This window comes from Ranitomeya variabilis, chromosome 1 (genome assembly GCF_051348905.1).
Source record: "Ranitomeya variabilis isolate aRanVar5 chromosome 1, aRanVar5.hap1, whole genome shotgun sequence".
NCBI classification, from domain to species: Eukaryota; Metazoa; Chordata; class Amphibia; order Anura; family Dendrobatidae; genus Ranitomeya; species Ranitomeya variabilis.
Window position 1 is genome coordinate 279,581,563 of NC_135232.1, and position 27,424 is coordinate 279,608,986.

Here is a 27,424-nt window from a genome sequence, read left to right on the forward strand (position 1 = left end):
ATTTGAGCAGTGTTTCAAACATTTTCAGATATTAGTAGACCTTAACAGTACCCCGGGGGGATCGCGGTAAAAATAATCGGGTCTCCCAAAGACTTACATTGGGCTCGTTACTCGGGTCGCGTACCCGAGTATTCCTATTTGCTCGACCCGAGCAACGAGCACCCAAGCATTTTAGTGCTTGCTCATCACTAGTCGCAACTTCCACAACAAAGTTCCACCTCCAAGAATATTCTTTGAAATTAGGAAAAAGGTGCCTGAGAGTCTGGGTGTCAGGACTCTGAACATTTTTTACCTTTTGTGCATTACTGCCCTTTTCCAAGACGGCATCTTTGGTCTCATGTGCACTGTGTCTTCCTGCTATAAAACTCCACCCCAGCCTTCAGTCTGTGCTAGAGTATTCTGCCTTGCATCCAGCTCCTGACTCTGGTGACTCCCTGGCTATATACCTGCTCCTGTGAACCTGTGTGGTGATCCTGCTACCCTGCTCTGAGTTCCTGCTGCATACACCAGTTTCCAGTAATCCTCCTTCATCTGTGTTTTCTTCCATCTGCATTTGCTGGACATGTAAGCTGTTTTGCTGCTCTGCTTAAACCTGAGACTATTACCCAGGCCTTCCTGGTTGAGCTAAGATATTATTTGAACTGCCTTATAAGCATAGCTATCTGTGTTTTGACTAACAAGGACTTACTCGTGTCAAGTATCCTCAAGAATCATTATGCTTCATAGACTTTCTGCGTGATTGCATTTTCCTCTGAAGTTTTCTATAGACTGCTAAGCTGCGTTTAATATTTACTCCAAGTGTTGTGGACTTGAGTTTCTCTCTGCACCTGTTTGAATCACGGTGTGATAATATAGACTTTACCACTTATAAAACTGTGTCCTGTAGTTGTCTTGTTCCACGCAAAGAGTATCCTGAGTTATTCCCTATAATTATTACAGGATACTCTAGCCTAAAAAAGGAGACTGCTGGAACAATGACTACAGAAAGCAGACTAGAGCAGGTGTTTTCCATAATTAGATCACAGCAGAAAGATGTGGAAGGTCTGCAAAAGAAGGTTGGAAGCTTTGAACACAATCAACAAGTGTTTGGACAAACTTTGCAGGACTTAAGCACCTGCATGGCAGCCCAGGAAAACAAACTTGCTGGCATAGAGTTACAGTATGGACAGGCTTTTCAGGACACAAGCACGCAAATGGCTGCACAAGCGACTTTACCCTCTGGGCAACCGCCACCAGCTAGCCCACCTAAGTTGCCCCCATTCAGATTTAATGGTGATCGCGACAAATTTCGTGGCTCTGTGAATCAATGTATGCTATATTTTGATGTGCATGCTGACCGTTTTCCTAATGATAGATCCAAAGTATTGTGTGTAATAATGCTGCTGACCTCACGAGCGCTCGCCTGGGCGAATCCGATGATTGAGTCTCGTGACCCACGGTTAAATAACTTGGATGATTTCTTGGCCGCTATGGCATTAATGTTTGATGATCCTAATCGCCGTGCAACCGCTGAATCTGGTTTATTGTCTTTACGCCAGGCTAAATGTTCTGTTATTGAGTATGCTACTGAATTCAGGAGATTAGCGGTAGATACCAATTGGGACAGTTATGCACAATTGCCTATCTTTAAAAGGGGTCTGTCTAGTATTGTAAAAGATGAATTAGCTCGCTCTGAATCACCACAAGAGCAAGAAATGTTTATACAGCATTGTGTGCGCATTGATATTCACCCTACTGAGTGTAGGCAGGAGAAGTTTGTTGCATATAACCGTATTTCTAATTTTTCCCTTCCTTCCAAAGAGCCTGCAAAGAGGCTATGGAACCACATGTACAGGTATTTACTTTACCTTCAGCATATAAAGAGTTCTCTGACATCTGTGACAAGAAGAATGCAGATCATCTTCCTCCACATAGGCATTATGACTGTCCCATTGAGCTGCTTCCTGGGGCAGCTATTCCTTTTGGTAACGTATACCCTTTGGCAGCACCTGAGCTTCAAGCCTTAAAGGAGTGTATTGTTGAAAATCTGGCCAAAGGCTTCATACGTCCTTCTTCCTCACCAGCAGGGGCACCTTTCTTTTTTGTAAAAAAGAAGGATGGGACCCTGAGACCATGTGTTGACTATCGGGAACTCTATAAGGTAACCATACGAAACTGTTACCCTTTGCCTCTGATTCCCAAATTACTGGAAAGAGTCCACCATGCCAAGGTGTTCTCTAAACTGGATCTTCGTGGGGCTTATAATTTGGTGCGTATTCGTCCAGGGGATGAGTGGAAGACAGCATTCAGATGCCGGTATGGACACTTTGAATATCTTGTGATGCCCTTCGGGCTTTGTAATGCCCCTGCAACGTTTCAACACCTAATGACATATTCAGAGATTTGATGGACCAGTTTGTGGTGATCTATTTGGACAATATACTAATCTTTTCTGATTCTCTACAGGAACATGAAGAACATGTCAAAACTGTTTTAAGACATCTGAAAGAGAACCATCTGTATATTAAGCCGGAGAAATGCGAGTTCCATCTTTCTGAGATACAGTTCTTAGGTTATATCATCTCTCCCCAGGGGCTGAACATGGAATCTGGTAAGATTCAGGCTATCCTTGACTGGCCAGTACCCAAGAACGTTAAGGAGGTCCAAAGTTTTATTGGTTTTGCAAATTTCTACAGACGCTTTATTCGAAATTTTTCTGATACTGTCCGTCCCATTACTTCCTTGACAAAGAAGGAAAAGCCCTTTAAGTGGTCATCACAGGCTCAAGAAGCTTTTGATCGGCTTAAGATCTGTTTCACCTCAACACCAATGTTGATACACCCAGATCCAACACTTTCTTTCATTGTGGAGGTGGACGCTTCTGATAATGCTTTGGGGGCTATTCTCTCCCACAGAACTGGAGAGAAGGGTCTGCTACATCCTTGTGCTTTATTTTCCCATAGACTAACCTCAGCAGAGAAGAATTATGATGTGGGAGACAATGAATTGTTGGCTATTATTGTGGCTTTCAAAGAATGGAGGCATCATCTGCAAGGAGCTGCACAACAGATCATAGTGCTAACTGACCTTCGCAATTTAGAGTTCCTTAGATCCGCTAGATGTCTTTCTCCTCATCAGGCTCGTTGGAACTTATTTTTAAATCAATTTAACTTTGTTATCTCGTACAGTCCAGGTTCTCGTAATGGGAAGCCTGATGCTTTATCCCGAATCCATGTTGCAGATTCCGTACCTGGAGCCCTGTCCAAGACCATTCTCTCTGATGCCAATTTCGTCAGAGTTTTCCACGATCAGGACTTGTGGAAGGAGTGCAGGGAGGCTTATGACGGTGATGTATTTCTGGCCAACCCACCTGTGGATATTAATCTTGTCTTTAAGGGTGGCATGTGGTTCAGAGATCGACGTATCTACATCCCTGAGATCGTCCGTCTGCAGATCCTCAAGTTGGTACATGACTCTAAGTTGCCTGGTCACAGGGGGGTACAGAAAACACAAGAGTTCCTGAGCCAATTTTTCTGGTGGCCAACTTGCCTGAAGGATACCGAGGACTATGTTCTCTCTTGCGAGGTATGTGCTCATTACAAGATTCCTCATGTGGCACCTACGGGTCTTCTGCAACCATTACCTGTTCCGTCCTGCCCTTGGGGGTCTATACCGATGGACTTTATTGTGGAGCTGCCTATATCGGGAGGCATGAATACAATCATGGTGGTAGTTGATCGCCTGACTAAAGCTGCTCATTTTGTTCCATGCACCGGCCTCCCCTCAGCTAAAGATACAGTGAACTTGGTTATACAGAATGTCTTTTGGTTGCATGAGGTCCCGGATGAGATCATCTCTGACCGTGGAGTACAGTTCACTTCAAGATTCTGGTAGGGGTTTTGCTCTGCACTCAATATTAATGTATGTCTCTCTTCCGCTTACCATCACCAGACAAATGGTCAGACTGAGCGTACCAACCAGACGCTGAAACAATATCTAAGATGCTATGTAAGCCATCTCCAGGATGATTGGTTGGAGTTGCTGCCGTTAGCCGAATTTTCATATAATAACTCTCAGAGCGCCTCCACTAAATTTACACCTTTCTTTGCCAATGTAGGTTATCATCCATGTATTTTACCTAGGTCTCCAATTAATTCTCCGGTTCTGGCAGTGGAGGAAAGGCTGACTGCGATGAGACAAAATCTGGAGGTTCTGAAGAAATCCCTGACCACAGCTCAAGAACGTTATAAGAGATCGGCTGATAGATTACGTAAACCTGCACCCATGTTCAAGGTAGGAGATTCCGTGTGGTTAGCAACTAAGAATCTGAAGTTAAACATTCCTTCACAAAAACTTGGACAGAAATTCATTGGCCCTTTCAAGATCAATGGTATTGTGAGCTCTGTGGCCTGCTGGCTGAAGCTGCCTAGGACTATGAAGGTACACCCAGCTTTTCATGTATCTTTACTAAAGCCTGTATCTCCTAACCTTCCAGGGACATGTTGTGCCACCTCCGCAGCCTGTGGTGATTGATGGGCAAGAACAATTTGTGGTGGAGAAAATTATTGATTCCAGGATTCGCAGGAATCGGCTCCAATATCTGATAAGATGGCAGGGATATCCCCCTGAGGAAGACTCTTGGGAACCTGTGGAAAACATCAATGCCCAACAGAAGATATCTCGTTTTCATCAGAGATTCCCTGAGAAACCAGGTCCAGGATCATCCTGAGGCCGCTTCTAAGGAGGGAGTAATGTCAGGACTCTGAACATTTTTTACCTTTTGTGCATTACTGCCCTTTTCCAAGATGGTGTCTTTGGTCTCATGTGCACTGTGTCTTCCTGCTATAAAACTCCACCCCAGCCTTCGGTCTGTGCTAGAGTATTCTGCCTTGCATCCAGCTCCTGACCTCTGATTACTCCCTGGCTATACCTGCTCCTGTGAACCTGTGTGGTGATCCTGCTACTCTGCCCTGAGTTCCTGCTGCATACACAAGTTTCCAGTAATCCTCCTTCATCTGTTGTTCGTGTTTACTTCCATCTGCATTTGCTGGACATGTAAGCTGTTTCTGCTCTGCAAGAACCTGAGACTATTACCCAGACCTCCCTGGTTGAGCTAAGATATTATTTGAACTGCCTAATAAGCATATCTAACTGTGACTGGACTAAGACAAGGATTTATTTGTGTCAAGTATCCTCAAGAATAACTGTGCTTCATAGACTTTCTGCATGATTGCATTTTCCTCTGAAGTTTCCTATAGACTGCTAAGCTGCATTTATTATTTGCACCAAGTGTTGTGGACTTGAGTTTTTTTCTGCACCTGTTTGAAACACCGTGTGATAATATAGACTTTACCACTTATAAAACTGTGTCCTGTAGTTGTCTTGTTCCACTCAAAGAGTCTCCTGAGTTATCCCCTATAATTATTACACTGGGTGACCTCCTCAACAATCACCCAGACTCGGCAGCTTGTTAGTCGGTAGTTGAGTAGTGCTGTCCTTTATCCAATGTCCAGGATCTCCACGCTAAAAACAAGATCTCCCCTCGAGTCGTTGCCTCCTCTCCTTTTCCTTGATGTTTGTGGCCCCAACCTCCATATGTTCAATGTGAGGTACCACATCAGAATTAGCCGGATGTAAAGGATTCTCTCCCTGTATTACACCTTTCACTCGCAACCTCCGATCCATTCAAATGGCCTGACTGAGTCATAGCTTCCTCCTAGGAGCTGGGTGGCGAATGGAGAGCCAAAGTGTCCTTAAGATAATCCAACAGTCCCCTCCTGAACTGGCATCTTAGCGCAGAGTCATCCCAGTTCACTTCAGTGGACCATCACCTAAACTCTGAGTAATACCATTCGGCAGTGAGTTTACCCTGGGACAAACCCATGATTGAGCCCTCTTCCACCCTGACCCAATCCGATTAATCAAAAATCAGTAGTAAGGCCTCAACGAACTTATCCACGATACATATTCAAGGGTTCAGAAGCAGGTAAAGAGAAAGCCCACAATTGGGGAACCTCCCACATTAACAAAATAATTATCCCCACCCGTTGACTCTCATCTCCAAATGATCGGGGTCTAAGAGAGAACAGAAGCTTCCAACTCTCCTGGAATGTACGGAATGTCTCCTTTTCTCCTGAGAAAGTATCTGGGAGCCTGACCGTAGGTTCAGGAGAGTGTGGCAATACATCTAAAGGGTCAAAGTGCTTAAAGGTAGCTTGGGAAATAGAACTCTGAAGGGTGTTAACAGTCACAGAAATCTCCCTCTGCAGTCAGTTATGGGATGTGGCCAGAGCCCTATGTTCCACAGACAAATCCGGCATCATTATTGTCAGACTAGACATCTGATCCGCCAAGGTATTGAGCATATCCATAAACAGAGAAGCAAGGAAAAAAAACTGTCTGCAGTCAGTTATAATGTCACGCTGCTGCTATGCAGGTAGAGGCAATAGAGTGGAGAGAGGACTGCACACAACAGCAGCAGACCTGCAGTGCTGCAGTGAGGCCACCACCAGGTAGCAGCGGAAGAGTAAACAAGCCGGGTTGATATTAGTCTGTAGTGCAGTACCAAAGAAATAATCAGGTACAAAGTCAGAAACAAGCCAAATGGATCAATAACGGTTAGGAGCAGATATGCCAAAGACAAGAAACAAAACAGCAGGTCAGAGTCCAAGCTAAATCGGGTACCAGGGAATCCAAACACGAAAGGGGAACACAGAGTGGGGATGGGAAGAGGTGAATAAGCAGACATGGGCACAGTCAGCATAAGCAGCAGGAAGAATCAGGATACGCTGAGTTAGCTACACGAGCCGTAGGCTGAAACTACAACTGACACCGCCTGCAGGATACAGCAGAGCTAAATAGCAAACCTGAACCCAGAATGAGGCAGAGCAAAGTTAACCCTTGACATGATCAGACCGGGAAAGAGGGACAGGATACAAAACCCAGCCTGGATCATGACACTTACCTTTACGAATTAATAACAGTCCACTTAGGAATTAACACTAAGGGCATTATAAGTATGTAATCTAAATATAAGAACTTAACAAGTTCATTTTATCTAACCCTTTTGGACTCATGCTACCTATTCTATAAATCCAGTTGAGACACTTACAAATTGTTTACTAAGTTGAATCCAAGGACAAAACGTCATCCTTAAAATGCCCTTGATCCCCCCAATCTTACCAAGTACCCTTTTTTGTGTTTAGTATAGTAAGTAACTATGTGATTTATTACATTACTTCCAATTTTTATGTCACTTGTGGTGATTCTGTATATGTACAGTGGGGCAAAAAAGTATTTAGTCAGTCAGCAATAGTGCAAGTTCCACCACTTAAAAAGATGAGAGGCGTCTGTAATTTACATCATAGGTAGACCTCAACTATGGGAGACAAACTGAGAAAAAAAAATCCAGAAAATCACATTGTCTGTTTTTTTTATCATTTTATTTGCATATTATGGTGGCAAATAAGTATTTGGTCAGAAACAAAATTTCATCTCAATACTTTGTAATATATCCTTTGTTGGCAATGACAGAGGTCAAACGTTTTCTGTAAGTCTTCACAAGGTTGCCACACACTGTTGTTGGTATGTTGGCCCATTCCTCCATGCAGATCTCCTCTAGAGCAGTGATGTTTTTGGCTTTTCACTTGGCAACACGGACTTTCAACTCCCTCCAAAGGTTTTCTATAGGGTTGAGATCTGGAGACTGGCTAGGCCACTCCAGGACCTTGAAATGCTTCTTACGAAGCCACTCCTTCGTTGCCCTGGCGGTGTGCTTTGGATCATTGTCATGTTGAAAGATCCAGCCACGTTTCATCTTCAATGCCCTTGCTGATGGAAGGAGGTTTGCACTCAAAATCTCACGATACATGGCCCCATTCATTCTTTCATGTACCCGGATCAGTCGTCCTGGCCCCTTTGCAGAAAAACAGCCCCAAAGCATGATGTTTCCACCACCATGCTTTACAGTAGGTATGGTGTTGGATGGATGCAACTCAGTATTCTTTTTCCTCCAAACACGACAAGTTGTGTTTCTACCAAACAGTTCCAGTTTGGTTTCATCAGACCATAGGACATTCTCCCAAAACTCCTCTGGATCATCCAAATGCTCTCTAGCAAACTTCAGACGGGCCCGGACATGTACTGGCTTAAGCAGTGGGACACGTCTGGCACTGCAGGATCTGAGTCCATGGTGGCGTAGTGTGTTACTTATGGTAGGCCTTGTTACATTGGTCCCAGCTCTCTGCAGTTCATTCACTAGGTCCCCCCGCGTGGTTCTGCGATTTTTGCTCACCGTTCTTGTGATCATTCTGACCCCACGGGGTGGGATTTTGTGTGGAGCCCCAGATCGAGGGAGATTATCAGTGGTCTTGAATGTCTTCCATTTTCTAATTATTGCTCCCACTGTTGATTTCTTCACTCCAAGCTGGTTGGCTATTGCAGATTCAGTCTTCCCAGCCTGGTGCAGGGCTACAATTTTGTTTCTGGTGTCCTTTGACAGCTCTTTGGTCTTCACCATAGTGGAGTTTGGAGTGAGACTGTTTGAGGGTGTGCACAGGTGTCTTTTTATACTGATAACAAGTTTAAACAGGTGCCATTACTACAGGTAATGAGTGGAGGAAAGAGGAAACTCTTAAAGAAGAAGTTACAGGTCTGTGAGAGCCAGAAATCTTGATTGTTTGTTTCTGACCAAATACTTATTTTCCACCATAATATGCAAATAAAATGATAAAAAAACAGACAATGTGATTTTCTGGATTTTTTTTTCTCAGTTTGTCTCCCATAGTTGAGGTCTACCTATGATGTAAATTACAGACGCCTCTCATCTTTTTAAGTGGTGGAACTTGCACTATTGCTGACTGACTAAATACTTTTTTGCCCCACTGTATTACAACCAGACAATAGATGACCTGTGATTAATATCTTCTCCTAGTCTGTTTTTCTTGAGAAATGATAAATACTATCCTAAGTTTGGATAGGGAGGCCGGCAGCTTTTTGTTTGTGCTTCTTGGATGGTGTGTGGTTCCCTAGATGAGTTGTGCCTGTGCACTTGGAATTATTTTACCAGTCTCCAACTCCTTGGATGATTTATTACTATTCCAATTATCTTGTCTGTCTGAAGATAATTGCTTTCACTGTGGTTCAGAGGCCTTCAGCAATGATTTTATAAACCTTTCCATACTGTGCTGTTTAAGAAACTTCAGAAGTCTCTAGTAATATATGTTTGGTACAGTATTCTTGTAGAAGATTTGTATTGACCACATCACCATCATTGTATTGCTCATTATACAGTGATGATATAAATAAGAAAAGCTGAGGAAGGGAACTACAGTATGATATGATAAATTATACTATAATTTGAAAGACTTGATATTTAAAAAAAGTTTTAGTTTTATGATTTTTTTATTATGTCATACTACTGTGATGTATTTACTCTTGATTCAAGCTGTCCAGAAATGTAAAGAATATTTATATTAATACATATGTAATATTCAATGGAAGCAGAATGTACATTATACTTTGATGAAACCGACATGAAAGGTTTGCTTTGGCTGCTCCACATTATATTTCCCCATCATGTAGACTATTTTCATTATCAGGATTAGCTCTTGCACATTGAAAGAAACCACTGGAGCACAAAGCGGAGGAGGACATGACTTTGGGAAGGGTGGACCTTTAATTTCTGCAGTTTTGTTTGCATAGCAGTGTAGATCTTAAGATAGCGTGATGTTGCTTTAAGATGAAGGAGCACAGTATGTCTGTGCTTGGTGTGTCACTGTGAGGAGGATGGGGGCTGGTCTCTCTCTGTGAGGAGGGTGGAGGCTTAGGCTACTTTCACACTAGCGTCATTTTGGAATACGTCACAATGCGTCGTTTAGGAGAAAAAACGCATCCTGCAAAGTCGTCTGCAGGATGTGTTTTTTCCCCATAGACTTACATTAGCGACGCATTGCTATGTATGGCCACACGTCGCATCCGTCGTGCGACGGATGCGTCGTGTTTTGGCGGACCGTCAGCACAAAAAAAAGTTCCATGTAACGTTTTTTTGTGCGTCGAGTCCGCCATTTTTGACCGCGCATGCGCGGCCGAAACTCCGCCACCTCCTCCCCGCTCATCACACTGGGCAGCGGATGTGTCATAAGACTGCATCCGCTGCCCACGTTGTGATTAATTAGCACACTGTCCATCGGTATGTCGGGCCGACGGTTTGCGATGGCCCGTACTGACGGACTAGTGTAAAAGTAGCCTTACATAGAGGAGGTAAATCTGTCTCTCTCCCTCTCAGTGATGGGCAGTCTGGCTCTTTTTGGTGATCCGATTCATTCGGCTCCGCTCACCATAAAGAGCCGACTCTTTCAGCTCACGAACCGGCTCTTTTTTTTTTAAATAGAAATACGATTTACACAGTCATCATTACAGGTCTTTGCCTGTAAAGTGAGAGCCTCATTATACACCTGTATAAGTATCTAGTGAAGCAGTAAAGACTTTTTTTTAGCATTGCTGTTTCCTCAGATTGTTCGCTCTTGTGAACAGGGCCCCTGCTACTCGGTTGTAGTCTTAACATATTACTTTCTAATATGTGGTGTTTTTTGTACATTGCTGTAGTCATTCCCTCTTGGACACAATTTATCTGCATCTGTATTTTTTCTGCAAACAGATGCAAACGCATGGAACTGCATCCTGATCAGGATTTGGTTGGAAATGCGAAAATTCTGACTTCTGGGGCAGAGGGGAAAGAGGAGGGAGGAGAGGGGAGAGACTGGTAAAAGTGAAAGGAAAAAAAATGGGGCTCCGAGCATATGCAGTATGACATCCACATGCAGATTGGACGCAGGTATCCTGATCCCGGTGCGTCTACATTGCCAATCATATGTTTTTTGGACGCGCTGCCACGTACCAGGATGTCTGCAGATTTTTTTAACACCCAAAATTCACAACAAGCTGCGTTTTGGGAGCACATGAAAAATCCTGGTGCATCCTGATCCTGATGCAAACGCAGGTCAATGTGTCCCTATGTTAAGTACTAGATGGCAGCCCGATTCTAAAAAATCGGGAGTCTAGAATCCATATATACTTTATTTATTCAAATGTAAGAATAATACAATTAATAAATAATAGTAAGAAAGAACAAAAAATGGCTGCACTCACCAGCTCTTGACAATTCTTGACAGTACGGCACATTTCTGATTGGTCGCTCGCGGCAGGCGGCAACCAATCAGAAAAGTGCCGCGCACCACGAAGGCATATATCTTTGTCCACCCTGAGCGGGTGTAGGACGCTGGTGACGTCACTTATCTCCGGACATTATCTCCGGACAAAGCCACGGAAGTTGGCACAAATTGCCGGAAGTAGTATTCTAGGCAATTATATATTAGATTTTAATGTTATCAGTGTTTACCTTTGAACGTTTATATTGTATTGTCCTGTCACCAGCCATGTGTACGATTATCGGCCGAAAGCCTCTCTGGAACCAATAACCACCCCATGTAAAGGTATCTTTATAAGTTAAAGATTCAGAATACTATGACTTTTATCATATCCTGAACAGTCAAGTTTTTTATGAACCGTTAAGGTTTTCTGGTTGAAGTAAAAAAAACTCTGAGTGTTTACAGTTTGAAACCACAAAATGTTGAAAAATTATGTCATTCTTGAGTATATCACTCAATGGTGCTCATAAACGTGTCAAATTTGATCTATAATATACTTTAATATACGTTACTTTAATCTTTAATATACTTAAGAACAGGGCCCCAGACATCACACAGGGGGTCTGAAACACCGCACAGTGGTCCAAAATATCGCTGTGCTCTGCCTGGGGCCCCATATGCTGCCTGGGGCCCCTGTGCTCTGCCTGGGGCCCCATATGCTGCCTGGGGCCCCTGTGCTCTGCCTGGGGCCCCTGTGCTCTGCCTGGGGCCCCATGTTCTGCCTGGGGCCCCTGTGCTCTGCCTGGGGCCACTGTGCTCTGCCTGGGGTCCCATATGCTGCCTGGGGCCCCTGTGCTCTGCCTGGGGCCCCATATGCTGCCTGGGGCCCCTGTGCTCTGCCTGGGGCCCCATAGGCTGCCTGGGGACCCTGTGCTCTGCCTGGGGCCCCATATGCTGCCTGGGGACCCGGTGCTCTACCTGGGACCACTGTGCTCTGCCTGGGGCCCCATATGCTGCCTGGGGCCCCTGTGCTCTGCCTGGGGCCCCTGTGCTCTGCCTGGGGCACCATGTTCTGCCTGGGGCCACTGTGCTCTGCCTGGGGCCCCATAGGCTGCCTGGGGCCCCTGTGCTCTGCCTGGGACCACTGTGCTCTGCCTGGGGCCCCATATGCTGCCTGGGGACCCTGTGCTCTGCCTGGGGTCACTGTGCTCTGCCTGGGGCCCCATATGCTGCCTGGGGCCCCTGTGCTCTGCCTGGGGCCCCATATGCTGCCTGGGGCCCCTGTGCTCTGCCTGGAGCCCCTGTGCTCTGCCTGGGGCCCCATGTTCTGCCTGGGGCCCCTGTGCTCTGCCTGGGGCCACTGTGCTCTGCCTGGGGCCCCATGTTCTGCCTGGGGCCACTATGCTCTGCCTGGGGCCCCATAAGCTGCCTGGGGCCCCTGTGCTCTGCCTGGGACCACTGTGCTCTGCCTGGGGCCCCATATGCTGCCTGGGGCCCCTGTGCTCTGCCTGGGGCCACTGTGCTCTGCCTGGGGCCCCATATGCTGCCTGGGGCCCCATATGCTGCCTGGGGCCCCATATGCTGCCTGGGGCCCCTGTGCTCTGCCTGGGGCCCCTGTGCTCTGCCTGGGGCCCCATGTTCTGAAAGGGGGCCCCTGTGCTCTGCCTGGGGCCACTGTGCTCTGCCTGGGGCCCCATATGCTGCCTGGGGCCCCTGTGCTCTGCCTGGGGCCCCATATGCTGCCTGGGGCCCCTGTGCTCTGCCTGGGGCCCCATGTTCTGCCTGGGGCCCCTGTGCTCTGCCTGGGGCCACTGTGCTCTGCCTGGGGCCCCATATGCTGCCTGGGGCCCCTGTGCTCTGCCTGGGGCCCCTGTGCTCTGCCTGGGGCCACTGTGCTCTGCCTGGGGCCCCATAGGCTGCCTGGGGCCCCTGTGCTCTGCCTGGGACCACTGTGCTCTGCCTGGGGCCCCATATGCTGCCTGGGGCCCCTGTGCTCTGCCTGGGGCCACTGTGCTCTGCCTGGGGCCCCATATGCTGCCTGGGGCCCCTGTGCTCTGCCTGGGTGTAGGACACTGGTGACGTCACTTATCTCCGGACATTAGCTCCGGACATTAGCTCCGGACATTATCTCCGGACATTAGCTCCGGACATTATCTCCGGACATTAGCTCCGGACAAAGCCACGGAAGTTGGCACAAATTGCAGGAAGTAGTATTCTAGGCAATTATATATTAGATGGGCATTTCCTGAAGGAAATACATGGTGCTTGAACAGCGCTACCAGCTTTACAGCAGCACTTTTCACACACGGGACTGGGGGGCGCGCTTACTTTTGCACCCGGGGCCGAGGGCGCGCTTACTTTTGCACCCGGGGGCGCACTTACTTTTGTACCCGGAGGCGCACTTACTTTTGCACCCGGGGGCGCACTTACTTTTGCACCCGGGGGCGCACTTACTTTTGCACCCGGGGGCGCACTTACTTTTGCACCCGGGGGCGCACTTACTTTTGCACCCTGGGGCGCACTTACTTTTGGGGCCGCACTTACTTTTGGTGGGCGGGGCTCCTCGGCCTCCGATTTGGTTGGTGGGGCCCCTCGTCCTCCGATTTGGTGGGTGGGGACCCTCGGCCTCCGATTTGGTGGGCGGGGACCCTCGGCCTCCGATTTGGTGGGCGGGGACCCTCGGCCTCCGATTTGGTGGGCGGGGACGCTCGGCCTCCGATTTGGTGGGTGGGGACCCTCGGCCTCCGATTTGGTGGGCGGGGCCCCTTGGCCTCCGATGTGGTGGGCGGGGCCCCTCGGCCTCCGCTTTGGTGGGCGGGGCCAGGCCCCTCCGCCTCCGCTTTGGTGGGCGGGGCCGCTCGGCCTTCGATTTGGTGGGCGGGGCTCCTCGGCCTCCGATTTGGTTGGAGGGGCCCCTCGGCCTCCGATTTGGTTGGCGGGGACTCTCGGCCTCCGATTTGGTGGGCGGGGACCCTCGGCCTCCGATTTGGTGGGCGGGGACCCTCGGCCTCCGATTTGGTGGGCGGGGACCCTTGGCCTCCGATTTGGTGGGCGGGGACCCTCGGCCTCCGATTTGGTGGGCGGGGACGCTCGGCCTCCGATTTGGTGGGTGGGGACCCTCGGCCTCCGATTTGGTGGGCGGGGCCCCTTGGCCTCCGATGTGGTGGGCGGGGCCCCTCGGCCTCCGCTTTGGTGGGCGGGGCCGGGCCCCTCCGCCTCCGCTTTGGTGGGTGGGGCCACTCGGCCTTCGATTTGGTGGGCGGGGCTCCTCGGCCTCCGATTTGGTTGGAGGGGCCCCTCGGCCTCCGATTTGGTTGGCGGGGACTCTCGGCCTCCGATTTGGTGGGCGGGGACCCTCGGCCTCCGATTTGGTGGGCGGGGACCCTCGGCCTCCGATTTGGTAGGCGGGGCCCCTCGGCCTCCGATTTGGTGGGCGGGGACCCTCGGCCTCCGATTTGGTGGGCGGGGACCCTCGGCCTCCGATTTGGTGGGCGGGGACCCTCGGCCTCCGATTTGGTGGGCGGGGACCCTCGGCCTCCGATTTGGTGGGCGGGGACCCTCGGCCTTCGATTTGGTGGGCGGGGACCCTCGGCCTCCAATTTGGTGAGCGGGGCCCCTCGGCCTCCGATGTGGTGGGCGGGGCCCCTCGGCCTCCGATGTGGTGGGCGGGGCCGGGCCCCTCGGCCTCCGCTTTGGTGGGCGCGGCCGCTCGGCCTTTGATTTGTTGGGCGGGGCTCCTCGGCCTTCGATTTGGTTGGCGGGGCCCCTCGGCCTCCGATTTGGTGGGCGGGGACGCTCGGCCTCCGATTTGGTGGGTGGGGACCCTCGGCCTCCGATTTGGTGGGCGGGGCCCCTTGGCCTCCGATGTGGTGGGCGGGGCCCCTCGGCCTCCGCTTTGGTGGGCGGGGCCAGGCCCCTCCGCCTCCGCTTTGGTGGGCGGGGCCGCTCGGCCTTCGATTTGGTGGGCGGGGCTCCTCGGCCTCCGATTTGGTTGGAGGGGCCCCTCGGCCTCCGATTTGGTTGGCGGGGACTCTCGGCCTCCGATTTGGTGGGCGGGGACCCTCGGCCTCCGATTTGGTGGGCGGGGACCCTCGGCCTCCGATTTGGTGGGCGGGGACCCTTGGCCTCCGATTTGGTGGGCGGGGACCCTCGGCCTCCGATTTGGTGGGCGGGGACGCTCGGCCTCCGATTTGGTGGGTGGGGACCCTCGGCCTCCGATTTGGTGGGCGGGGCCCCTTGGCCTCCGATGTGGTGGGCGGGGCCCCTCGGCCTCCGCTTTGGTGGGCGGGGCCGGGCCCCTCCGCCTCCGCTTTGGTGGGTGGGGCCACTCGGCCTTCGATTTGGTGGGCGGGGCTCCTCGGCCTCCGATTTGGTTGGAGGGGCCCCTCGGCCTCCGATTTGGTTGGCGGGGACTCTCGGCCTCCGATTTGGTGGGCGGGGACCCTCGGCCTCCGATTTGGTGGGCGGGGACCCTCGGCCTCCGATTTGGTAGGCGGGGCCCCTCGGCCTCCGATTTGGTGGGCGGGGACCCTCGGCCTCCGATTTGGTGGGCGGGGACCCTCGGCCTCCGATTTGGTGGGCGGGGACCCTCGGCCTCCGATTTGGTGGGCGGGGACCCTCGGCCTCCGATTTGGTGGGCGGGGACCCTCGGCCTTCGATTTGGTGGGCGGGGACCCTCGGCCTCCAATTTGGTGAGCGGGGCCCCTCGGCCTCCGATGTGGTGGGCGGGGCCCCTCGGCCTCCGATGTGGTGGGCGGGGCCGGGCCCCTCGGCCTCCGCTTTGGTGGGCGCGGCCGCTCGGCCTTTGATTTGTTGGGCGGGGCTCCTCGGCCTTCGATTTGGTTGGCGGGGCCCCTCGGCCTCCGATTTGGTTGGCGGGGCCCCTTATCCTCCGATTTGGTGGGTGGGGACTCTCGGCCTCCGATTTGGTGGGCGGGGACCCTCGGCCTCCGATTTGGTGGGCGGGGCCCCTCGGCCTCCGATTTGGTGGGCGGGGACCCTCGGCCTCCGATTTGGTGGGCGGGGACCCTCGGCCTCCGATTTGGTGGGCGGGGCCCCTCGGCCTCCGATTTGGTGGGCGGGGCCCCTCAGCCTCCGCTTTGGTGGGCGGGGCCCCTCGGCCTCCGCTTTGGTGGGCGGGGCCCCTCGGCCTCCGCTTTGGTGGGCGGGGCCCCTCGGCCTCCGCTTTGGTGGGTGGGGCCCGTCGGCCTCCGATTTGGTGGGCGGGGCCCCTCGGCCTCCGATTTGGATGGTGTGGACCCTTGGCCTCCGATTTGGTGGGCGGGGACCCTCGGCCTCCGATTTGGTGGGCGGGGACCCTCGGCCTCCGATTTGGTGGGCGGGGCCCCTCGGCCTCCGATTTGGTGGGCGGGGCCCCTCGGCCTCCGATTTGGTGGGCGGGGCCCCTCGTCCTCCGATGTGGTGGCCGGGGCCCCTCGGCCTCCGATTTGGAGGGCGGGGACCCCCGGCCTCCGATTTGGTGGGCGGGGACCCTCGGCCTCCGATTTGGTGGGCGGGGACCCTCGGCCTCCGATTTGGTGGGCGGGGACCCTCGGCCTCCGATTTGGTGGGCGGGGACCCTCGGCCTCCGATTTGGTGGGCGGGGACCCTCGGCCTCCGATGTGGTGGTCGGGGCCCCTCGGCCTCCGCTTTGGTGGGCGGGGCCGCTCGGCCTTCGATTTGGTGGGCGGGGCTCCTCGGCCTCCGATTTGGTTGGCGGGGCCCCTCGGCCTCCGATTTGGTTGGCGGGGCCCCTCGGCCTCCGATTTGGTGTGTGCTCTGCCTGGGGCCACTGTGCTCTGCCTGGGGCCCCATATGCTGCCTGGGGCCCCTGTGCTCTGCCTGGGGCCCCATATGCTGCCTGGGGCCCCTGTGCTCTGCCTGGGGCCACTGTGCTCTGCCTGGGTGTAGGACACTGGTGACGTCACTTATCTCCGGACATTAGCTCCGGACATTAGCTCCGGACATTAGCTCCGGACAAAGCCACGGAAGTTGGCACAAATTGCAGGAAGTAGTATTCTAGGCAATTATATATTAGATAGGGATGCAATCTGGATCGGTATGCATCAGGATTGCTACACATCACACCATACCAAGTGCTAGTGTGAAAGCAGACCCACTCGTGCAGCCCCTAACCAGGTGCCCCCATGTTATATACATGCTCCCAATGCATTTTATTAACATTAGCTCACTATAACATAGGGCACAAGCCCTTCTAGTGAGGCCGTTCACTGTATGACAGCACAGCACGCTGTGCCTTGCGCTGGCGTGCACTCCGGAGGAAGAGAATTAACTTCAATCCAATATTGCAGCCAGCATGCAGCCAGCGGGTAAGGAAAGGGTGAATCAAACACCCGAAAACATGCAGTCTCGGACTGGGGTGCCAAGGGCCCACCAGTAACACTGACTTTGGGGGCTCACTTGCATACAAATATTACTATACCCTTGTTCACAAATTTACATATATCTCTATATAATAATACATTGGGTAGTTTGATTAATGAATGATGAGATGTTGCTTTTTTCTATACAGAATCAATTGAATTATGCCAAGTACTGCTCATACAGTGGGGTTGGGGCCAAGATCTGCACAGGGGCCCTCCGGGGGATTCCCCTGTTACCCTCTGGGTGAGTCCGAGCCTGCTCACATGTATTTACTAATAGTCCACATTAGGGTTGAGCGAAACGGGTCGATCATTTTCAAAAGTCGCCGACTTTTGGCTAAGTCGGCGTCTCATGAAACCCGATCCGACCCCTGTGCTTGTCGGCCATGCGGTACGCGACTTTCGCGCCAAAGTCGCGTTTCAATGACGCGAAAAGCGCCATTTCTCAGCCAATGAAGGTGAACGCAGAGTGTGGGCAGCGTGATGACATAGATCCTGGTCCCCACCATCTTAGAGAAGGGCATTGCAGTGATTGGCTTGCTGTCTGCGGCGTCACAGGGGCTATAAAGGGGCGTTCCCGCCGACCGCCATCTTACTGCTGCTGATCTGAGCTTAGGGACAGGTTGCTGCCGCTTCGTCAGAAGCAGGGAGAGCGTTAGGCAGGGTCCACTAACCACCAAACCGCTTGTGCTGCAGCGATTTCCACTGTCCAACACCACCTTCGGTGTGCAGGAACAGTGGAAGCTATTTTTTTTTTTTTTCCCCTCAGCGCTGTAGCTCATTGGGCTGCCCTAGAAGGCTCCGTGATAGCTGTATTGCTGTGTGTACGCCACTGTGGAAACCAACTGCTTTTTTCAAAGCACATATCCTCTTGTTCCTTCCTTTCTGCACAGCTATCTTTTTTGTTTGTCCACACTTTTAATTTAATTTGTGCATCAGTCCACTCCTATTGCTGCCTGCCATACCTGGCTTAGATTACTGCAGGGAGATAGTAATTGTAGGACAGTTTTTTTTTTTTTTGTTTTTTTTTTGTGGGAGATTAAGATTGGCATTTCTGCTACAGTGCCATCCCTGTGTGTGCCATCTCTCACTGAGTGGGCCATAGAAAGCCTATTTATTTTTTCCGTGATTTGTGTTCTAAATTCTACCTCAACACAAAAACACTACATCAATCAGTGGGAGAAAAATATTGGCCTCAGTCAGGGCTTGTGTGCCACTGCTGTGTGTGCTATCTCTCATTCAGTGGGCTATAGCAAGCCTATTTTTTTTTTTTTTTTTTTTTTTTTTTTTTTTATATTATTTGGTTTCTAAAGTCTCCCTGAAAAAAAAAAAAAAACCTAAAAAAACAGTGGGAGAGTAATATTGCCCTTTCAGCTTGTGTGCCAGTCTTGACTCCTGGGTGTGCCACCTCTCTCCCTCTCATTCAGTGGGCCATAGAAAGCCTATTTATTTTTTTTTTTAAATATTATTGGGTTTCTAAAGTCTCCCTTAAAAAACAAAAAATACATAAAAAAACAGTGGGAGAGTAATATTGCCCTTTCAGCTTGTGTGCCAGTCTTGACTCCTGGGTGTGCCACCTCTCTCTCTCATTCAGTGGGCCATAGAAAGGCTATTTTTTTTTTGGTTTTTTTAATATTATTTGGTTTCTAAAGTCTCCCTGAAAAAAAAAAAAAAACATACAAAAAACAGTGGGAGAGTAATATTGCCCTTTCAGCTTGTGTGCCAGTCTTGACTCCTGGGTGTGCCACCTCTCTCCCTTTCATTCAGTGGGCCATAGAAAGCCTATTTATTTTTTTTTTTAAATATTATTGGGTTTCTAAAGTCTCCCTTAAAAAACAAAAAATACATAAAAAAACAGTGGGAGAGTAATATTGCCCTTTCAGCTTGTGTGCCAGTCTTGACTCCTGGGTGTGCCACCTCTCTCCCTCTCATTCAGTGGGCCATAGAAAGGCTATTTTTTTTTTGGTTTTTTTAATATTATTTGGTTTCTAAAGTCTCCCTGAAAAAAAAAAAAAACATACAAAAAACAGTGGGAGAGTAATATTGCCCTTTCAGCTTGTGTGCCAGTCTTGACTCCTGGGTGTGCCACCTCTCTCCCTTTCATTCAGTGGGCCATAGAAAGCCTATTTATTTTTTTTTTTAAATATTATTGGGTTTCTAAAGTCTCCCTTAAAAAACAAAAAATACATAAAAAAACAGTGGGAGAGTAATATTGCCCTTTCAGCTTGTGTGCCAGTCTTGACTCCTGGGTGTGCCACCTCTCTCTCTCATTCAGTGGGCCATAGAAAGGCTATTTTTTTTTTGTTTTTTTAATATTATTTGGTTTCTAAAGTCTCCCTGAAAAAAAAAAAAAAAACATACAAAAAACAGTGGGAGAGTAATATTGCCCTTTCAGCTTGTGTGCCAGTCTTGACTCCTGGGTGTGCCACCTCTCTCCCTTTCATTCAGTGGGCCATAGAAAGCCTATTTATTTATTTTTTTAAATATTATTGGGTTTCTAAAGTCTCCCTTAAAAAACAAAAAATACATAAAAAAACAGTGGGAGAGTAATATTGCCCTTTCAGCTTGTGTGCCAGTCTTGACTCCTGGGTGTGCCACCTCTCTCTCTCATTCAGTGGGCCATAGAAAGGCTATTTTTTTTTTGGTTTTTTTAATATTATTTGGTTTCTAAAGTCTCCCTGAAAAAAAAAAAAAAACATACAAAAAACAGTGGGAGAGTAATATTGCCCTTTCAGCTTGTGTGCCAGTCTTGACTCCTGGGTGTGCCACCTCTCTCCCTTTCATTCAGTGGGCCATAGAAAGCCTATTTATTTTTTTTTTTAAATATTATTGGGTTTCTAAAGTCTCCCTTAAAAAACAAAAAATACATAAAAAAACAGTGGGAGAGTAATATTGCCCTTTCAGCTTGTGTGCCAGTCTTGACTCCTGGGTGTGCCACCTCTCTCTCTCATTCAGTGGGCCATAGAAAGCCTTTTTTTTTTTTTTTTTTTTAATATTATTTGGTTTCTAAAGTCTCCCTGAGAAAAAAAAATAAATAAATTAGGTGGGAGATTAATATTGACATTAGTGCTTGAGTGACAGTCCTGCGTGTGTGTCATCTCTGTGATTTTGTGCCACAGAAAACAGAGTGTGTAACATTGTGCCTGATTTTCCTTGTGGTCTCACCAACCTGTTAAGGGATATTGAAATCATACTGAAGTTATAGCTCACCGTGTAAGTTGTTTGACAGCAACAAATAAAGTTACTTTGGTTAAGATTTTAAAACAATGAGGAAGTCTGGTGCAAGAGGTCGTCGTGGGCGTTCATTGTCAGCTGGTAATGATGGTAGTGGTAGTGGAGCATCAGGTGGTCGTGGGGATAAAAATATTCCACCTAAGTCTGGAGCTGTGGAGCCAGTTTCGTCGTCAGGCTACACAAGGCCTCGAACGCTCTCTTTTCTGGGAGTAGGAAAACCGCTTTTAAAGGCGGAGCAGCAACAGCAAGTTTTGGCTTACATTGCAGACTCAGCCTCTAGCTCTTTTGCCTCCTCTTCCGAAACTGGTAAATGTAAAAGCAGCGCGTCGCTTGTGGATGTTCACGGTCAGGGACAAGTCGCTTCCTTGTCCTCCTCAGCAAAAACTACAACAAGAGAGAAGGATGCAGCAGGCGACACAACGGGTCACTCCATGGAGCTCTTTACACATACCGTCCCTGGCTTAGAAAGTGAAACATTTAACAGGCCATGCCCATTACAAGTATATTCTGACATGGAGTGCACTGATGCACAGCCACAGCCAGAGTACTATGCTGCTCCTTTGACTCAGACCACCACATTGCCCTCTCAGGGTACAGATCCACAATCAGACCCTGATGAGACTATGTTGCCCCGCCACGAACGCTATACCACCGACCGACACAGTGACACAGACGAAGTTGCACACGAGCTCGAAGAGGAGGTAATAGATGACCCAGTTATTGACCCCGATTGGCAGCCATTGGGGGAACAGGGTGCAGTCGGCAGTAGTTCAGAAGCGGAGGTGGAGGAGGGGCCGCAGCAGGCATCAACATCGCAACAGGTTCCATCTGCCGGGCCCGTATCTGGCGAAAAACGCGTGTCAAAGCCAAAACCTGTTGGAGCACAGCGTTGCCATCCGGTTAAAGCTCAGTCTGCAATCCCTGAAAAGGGATCCGAGTCTAGGAAGAGTGCAGTCTGGCATTTTTTTAAACAACATCCAACTGATCAGCGCAAAGTCATCTGTCAAAAATGTTCAACTAGCTTAAGCAGAGGTCAGAATCTGAAAAGTCTAAATACTAGTTGCATGCATAGACACTTAACCACCATGCATTTTCAAGCCTGGACTAACTACCAAACGTCCCTCAAGGTTGTAGCACCCTCGGCCAATGAAGCTAGTCAGCAACGCAACATCCCTTCCGTCACTGTAAGGCCACCATTTTCCGCACCACCAGCAGTATCTGTGCAGGTTTCTTTGCCAGCCAAAAGCAGTCAGGGTCAGGGAATCACCAGTTTTGTAGGAGGAAATATTGCATCTAGGGCACCGGCGGAAACAATACCGTCTCCAACCGTCTCTCAGTCTGCCATGTACACCGGCACACCCGAAAGTTCCACGATCTCCAGCTCTCCAGTCCAGCTCACCCTACATGAGACTCTGGTTAGAAAAAGGAAGTACTTATCCTCGCATCCGCGTACACAGGGTTTTAACGCCCACATAGCTAGACTAATCTCGTTAGAGATGATGCCCTACCGGTTAGTTGAAAGCGAAGCTTTCAAAGCCCTGATGGAGTACGCTGAACCACGATACGAGCTACCCAGTCGACACTTTTTTTCCAGAAAAGCCATCCCAGCCCTGCACCAGCATGTTAAACAGCGCATCGTCCATGCACTCAGGCAATCTGTGAGTACAAAGGTGCACCTGACTACAGATGCATGGACCAGTAGGCATGGCCAGGGACGTTATGTGTCCATCACGGCACACTGGGTGAATGTGGTGGATGCAGGGTCCACAGGCGACATCAATTTAGGGACAGTTGTGCCTAGCCCACGGTCTAGGAAACAGTTGGCTGTAGGCGTTCGCACCCCCTCCTCCTCCTCCTCCTCGTCCTCCTGCAGAAGCTACAGCTCTTCCACAGAACGCAGTCTGCCAACCACTCCATCGGCAGATGACACTGTTGCACACCAGTTGTCCCATTATGGGCCAGCTACTGTCAAGCGTCAGCAGGCTGTATTGGCTATGAAGTGCTTGGGCGACAACAGACACACCGCGGAAGTTCTGTCCGAGTTCTTGCAACAAGAAACGCAGTCGTGGCTGGGCACAGTAGATCTTGAGGCAGGCAAGGTAGTGAGTGATAACGGAAGGAATTTCATGGCTGCCATCTCCCTTTCCCAACTGAAACACATTCCTTGCCTGGCTCACACCTTAAACCTGGTGGTGCAGTGCTTATTGAAAACTTATCCTGGGTTCTCCGACCTGCTCCTCAAAGTGCGTGCACTTTGCTCACATATCCGACGTTCGCCTGTACACGCCAGCCGTATGCAGACCTATCAGCGGTCTTTGAACCTTCCCCAGCATCGCCTAATCATAGACGTTGCAACAAGGTGGAACTCAACACTGCACATGCTTCAGAGACTGTGCGAACAGAGGCGTGCTGTTATTTATTTGTGGGAGGATACACGGGCAGGCAGTAGGATGGCAGACATGGAGTTGTCAGGTGTGCAGTGGTCTAAGATACAAGACATGTGTCAAGTCCTTCAGTGTTTTGAGGAATGCACACGGCTGGTTAGTGCAGACAACGCCGTAATAAGCATGAGCATCCCCCTAATGCGTCTGCTGATGCAAAGTTTGACGCACATAAAGGAGCAGGCGTCTGCACCAGAGGAAGAGGAAAGCCTTGATGACAGTCAGCCATTGTCTGGTCAGGGCAGTGTACAGGACGAGGTAGCGGGCGAAGAGGAGGTGGAGGACGAGGAGGATGATGGGGATGAGTATATTTTTAATGCCGAACCTTTCCCGGGGGCACAGGAAATTGGTTGCGTGTCACGGCCGGGTTCTGGTTTTTTGAGGGACACAAGTGACGTAGATTTGCCTGCAACTGCCCCTCAACCAATCACAACCGGAGATTTGACAACTGAAACTTTGGCCCACATGGCGGATTATGCCTTACGTATCCTAAAAAGGGTTTACGCATTACGAAAATGATGAACGATGACGATTACTGGTTGGCCTGCCTCCTTGATCCACGCTATAAAGGCAAATTGCAAAATATTATGCCACATGAGAACTTGGAACTAATATTAGCAACCAAACAATCAACTCTTGTTGACCGTTTGCTTCAGGCATTCCCAGCACACAGCGCACGTGATCGTTCTCACACGAGCTCCAGGGGGCAGCAGACTAGGAGTGTTAGGGGTGCACACATCAGAAGTGGCGTTGGACAGAGGGGTTTTCTGACCAGGTTGTGGAGTGATTTTGCTATGACCGCAGACAGGACAGGTACTGCTGCATCAATTGAAAGTGACAGGAGACAACATTTGTCCAGTATGGTTACTAACTATTTTTCATCCCTTATCGATGTTCTCCCTCAACCGTCATTCCCATTTGATTACTGGGCCTCCAAATTAGACACCTGGCCAGAATTGGCAGAATATGCATTGCAGGAGCTTGCTTGCCCGGCAGCAAGTGTCCTATCAGAAAGAGTATTCAGTGCTGCAGGTTCAATATTAACCGAAAAAAGGACTCGTCTGGCTACCCAAAATGTTGACGATCTAACATTCATTAAAATGAACCACAACTGGATTTCGAAATCTTTTGCCCCACCTTGCCCGGCCGACACCTAGCTTTCCTATGAAAAGCTCTTGCCTGTGAATTACTTTTCTAATGTCTAATTTGCTGCAGCTGATTGTACAGCATACGACATGTTTACACCTCCCTAAATGGCAAAACTCCCCACACGGGGCCGTGGTATCGCGACTTGGCGCAAGCACCCGTGAGACTGCTGTTTGTCTGAAGAGGTGGGTGTGCTCGCTTTTGGTTGACGGCATTGCTACTGGGTCCCTCATAGTACAATGTAGTGTCTCTGGCGGTGGTGGTGCGCACCCAACGTCAGACACACCGTTGTAACATGAGGGGCCCTGGGGCGGTCCCGCCGGCCTCAAGAGAGTTCCCCCCTACCCCAGCTCAAAATGTGCTCTACCACGTCCAAAATTATGTCGCACAGCTCCACCAATCTTTAGTCTATTCGCTGACATCATTCAATGTCTGGCACTGACAATACAAATTTGTAGACATCTATGATGCAACTTAAAGTAGTCTGTGTCTGTGTCCTATATTGGCACCATTAAATAGTTACTGCCAAATTACTATGTCAGAAACTCAGTAGATGAGCCCACCCCTGTACCTAAGTATGCCACCTTTTTTTTTGTTTTGGTTGTTTTGCGAGACATTAACATCTATTTATATTTTGGGAGTACTGGGACAGACACTCCTTGCACTACTCCTCCACTCACCACCAAGCTGCCTGTGTATCCATGTAACCACTGTAAAGCTGCCATGAGCCTATTGTTTGTTATTTTAGGCCTTTGATAGCCTGTCTGCGGTCCCTACTTTAAATACTCCTCCACTGACCACCAAGCTGCCTGCCCGTGTATCCATGTAACCGCTGTAAAACTGCCATAAGCCTATTGTTTGTTATTTTAGGCCCTTGATAGCCTGTCTGCGGTCCCTACTTTAAATACTCCTCCACTGACCACCAAGCTGCCTGCCCATGTATCCATGTAACCGCTGTAAAACTGCCATGAGCCTATTGTTTGTTATTTTAGGCCTTTGATAGCCTGTCTGCGGTCCCTACTTTAAATACTCCTCCACTCACCACCACCAAGCTGCCTGCCCGTGTATCCATGTAACCGCTGTAAAACTGCCATAAGCCTATTGTTTGTTATTTTAGGCCTTTGATAGCCTGTCTGCGGTCCCTACTTTAAATACTCCTCCACTGACCACCAAGCTGCCTGCCCGTGTATCCATGTAACCGCTGTAAAACTGCCATGAGCCTATTGTTTGTTATTTTAGGCCTTTGATAGCCTGTCTGCGGTCCCTACTTTAAATACTCCTCCACTGACCACCAAGCTGCCTGCCCGTGTATCCATGTAACCGCTGTAAAACTGCCATGAGCCTATTGTTTGTTATTTTAGGCCTTTGATAGCCTGTCTGCGGTCCCTACTTTAAATACTCCTCCACTCACCACCACCAAGCTGCCTGCCCGTGTATCCATGTAACCGCTGTAAAACTGCCATAAGCCTATTGTTTGTTATTTTAGGCCTTTGATAGCCTGTCTGCGGTCCCTACTTTAAATACTCCTCCACTGACCACCAAGCTGCCTGCCCGTGTATCCATGTAACCGCTGTAAAACTGCCATGAGCCTATTGTTTGTTATTTTAGGCCTTTGATAGCCTGTCTGCGGTCCCTACTTTAAATACTCCTCCACTCACCACCACCAAGCTGCCTGCCCGTGTATCCATGTAACCGCTGTAAAACTGCCATAAGCCTATTGTTTGTTATTTTAGGCCTTTGATAGCCTGTCTGCGGTCCCTACTTTAAATACTCCTCCACTGACCACCAAGCTGCCTGCCCGTGTATCCATGTAACCGCTGTAAAACTGCCATGAGCCTATTGTTTGTTATTTTAGGCCTTTGAAGCCTGTCTGCGGTCCCTCCTTCCACTAGTCCTCCACTGACCAGACCACTGCTGCCCGTGTACCCCTGGAACCAATTATAAAGTGCCTACAGCCAGCCCATTTTTTTATGTTAGGCCTTTGAAGCCTGTCTGCGGTCCCTCCTTCCACTAGTCCTCCACTGGCCAGACCACTGCTGCCCGTGTACCCCTGGAACCAATTATAAAGTGCCTACAGCCAGCCCATTTTCTTATGTTAGGCCTTTGAAGCCTGTCTGCGGTCCCTACTTTAAATACTCCTCCACTGACCACCAAGCTGCCTGCCCGTGTATCCATGTAACCGCTGTAAAACTGCCATGAGCCTATTGTTTGTTATGTTAGGCCTTTGATAGCCTGTCTGCGGTCCCTACTTTAAATACTCCTCCACTCACCACCAAGCTGCCTGCCCGTCTATCCATGTAACCGCTGTAAAACTGCAATGAGCCTATTGTTTGTTATTTTAGGCCTTTGATAGCCTGTCTGCGGCCCCTACTTGCAATACTCCTCCACTGACCACAATGCTGCCTGGAGTGCCTGCCTGTGTATCCATGTAACCGATGTAAAACTGCCATGACTGCCTACTGTTTGTTATTTTAGGCCTTTGATAGCCTGTCTGCAGCCCCTACTTGCAATACTCCTCCACTGACCACACCAATGCTGCCCGTGTACCCCTGGAACCTATTTAAAAGTTCATAGAGCCTAGTTATATATTTTATTTACTATTAATAAGGCCATGATGGACTACGCTGTACCACGCTACAAGCTAACCAGTCGACACTTCTTTTGCGAGAAAAGCCATCCCAACCCTCCACCAGCATGTAGAAGACCGCATTGTCCATGCACTCTGGCAATCTGTGAGTACAAAGGTGCACCTGACAACAGACGCATGGACCTGTAGGCATGGCCACGGAAGATTACGTGTCCATTACGGCGCAATGGGTTAATGTGGTGGATGCATGGTCCACAGGGGACAGCCTACTAAGTCTGTCTGCAGTCCCTAATTCAAATTGTCCTCCACTGTCTAAATCGGAGCTTCCACCTTCTGGCTTTCGGCCTATAGTATCAGAAATTAAACTGCATTTGGCCTTCAACTTTGGTTAGGGCCTACTAACGGCTTCTGCCCCTGCCTGGTGTTGCCCTCAACTAAATAAAGCTGAGCTTCAACCTTCCGGCTCTCATTAAGTGGTTTTAAAAAAAAAAAATGGTGGTTAGGGCC